At 67.0% G+C, this 1,597-nt stretch overlaps 1 pseudogene; it reads right to left on the minus strand.

Moving 5' to 3' along the window:
* Window positions 1-3: 3 nt before the first annotated feature.
* LOC144676823 (UDP-glucuronosyltransferase 2A2 pseudogene) lies at window positions 4-1,149 on the minus strand (annotated as a pseudogene).
* Between the last annotated feature and the right edge of the window lie 448 nt (window positions 1,150-1,597).

The following is a 1,597-nucleotide window of genomic DNA, read 5'->3' on the forward strand; positions in this document are numbered from 1 at the left end:
CTGGTCGAAGATGAGGGGCAGCCCCAGCACCGGCACCCCGTGGTAGATGGCCTCGAAGAGGCCGTTGGTGCCGCCGTGCGAGACGAAGGCCCGGGTCTTGGGGTGGCCCAGCACGTCGTTCTGGGGCACCCAGCTGGCCAGGAGGGTGTTGTTGCCCAGGATGGCCGGCGCCTCCCCGGTGTGGCGCCACAGCACCTTCTGCGGCAGCCCGGCGAAAGCCTCGGCGATGCTCTGCGTCAGGTCGGCGGGCAGGGAGGACACCAGGGTGCCCAGGGACATGAAGACCACCCCGTGGGGGCCCGAGCTCTGCATGAAGGCCTCCAGCTGGGCCGGGAGGGGCTGGGCTGGCCGGCACTGGAAACCCCCCACGTACACCACGTTGGGCATGGTGGGGCGGGGGAACTCGAAGACGAAGTCCATGCGCATGAGCCAGAGGTCGGCCCGGCGGGTCAGCCCCTCCACGCTGGCGCCGGGGCCCAGGTACCGCTGGCACAACTCGTCGTACTCCGGGTGGACCAGGGCGCCGGCCATCTTGATGTAGGTGAGGTAGTGGACGGCGTTGCTGAGCCGCTGGAGGAAGGACATCTGGGCGGTGAGGCGGGAGCCCACCACCGGCACGTAGGAGATGGGCGAGGGGGCGATGAGGGCGTGGGAGTTGCCGTTGGAGAGCCAGCGGCTGTTGCACACCACCGGCAGCCGCAGGTGGTGGGCCAGCATGACGCCGGTGGGGAAGAAGGGGTCGGTCAGCACCAGCTGGAAGCCGGCGCCCTGCAGCCGCCCCATGAGCTGGGGGTCCTCGAAGAGCTGGCGGATGAGCGCCCGCTGCTGCTGGTGGGTGACCCGCAGCATCTCGCCAATGGCCTGGGCGTTGCGGACGAAGGCCGCCAGGGTGCGGCCGCCCCGGTGGATCTCCAGCATCTCCTGCACGAAGTGGCTGACCATCTCGACGTCCTCCAGGATGCCGGACTTGGTGGCCGCCGGTATGGTAATGGACTGGTAGAGGTCGGGCTCCTCGGCGATGTACCAGCTGCTGGACGAGCGCAGCACGCTGACCTCGTGGCCCCGGGCGCGCAGCTCCAGCACAAGCGCCTTCATGTTGATCCAGTGGCTGCCGTCCATGGGCACCACCAGCAGGTGGGCGCTGCGCCCGCTGGGCGCCCACAGCGCCTGGGCGGCTAGCAGCGTGGTGAGACCCAGCCACGTCCCCCGAGCGGCCGGCGTCCGACGTGCCATCCTCGCTGGCCTCCGGAAACTCCCTCTCCCCCGCCGCCGCCGATTCCAAAATGGGAAACGCGGTCACGCCTTTTCCGACCAGAGATCGAAGAGCTCGAGAGAACCGGGGAGGGCGCACGACAGTCCGGAGTCCACGTCTCCCTGCAGCACAAGAGGAGAACAGTGTTAGAGAGACCGTCACTCTGTATCTGGCCCCGTGCTGTACCTGTCCTGGGAGTGATTGATGGGGACAGTGTAGAGGGAGCTTTACTCCATATCTAACCCCGTGCTGTACCTGTCCTGGGAGTGTTTGATGGGGACAGTGTAGTGGGAGCTTTACTCTATATCTAACCTCATGCTGTACTTGTCCTGGGAGTGTTTGATG

This window comes from Cetorhinus maximus, unplaced genomic scaffold (genome assembly GCF_964194155.1).
Source record: "Cetorhinus maximus unplaced genomic scaffold, sCetMax3.hap1.1 HAP1_SCAFFOLD_1974, whole genome shotgun sequence".
In the NCBI taxonomy this organism is placed as follows: Eukaryota; Metazoa; Chordata; class Chondrichthyes; order Lamniformes; family Cetorhinidae; genus Cetorhinus; species Cetorhinus maximus.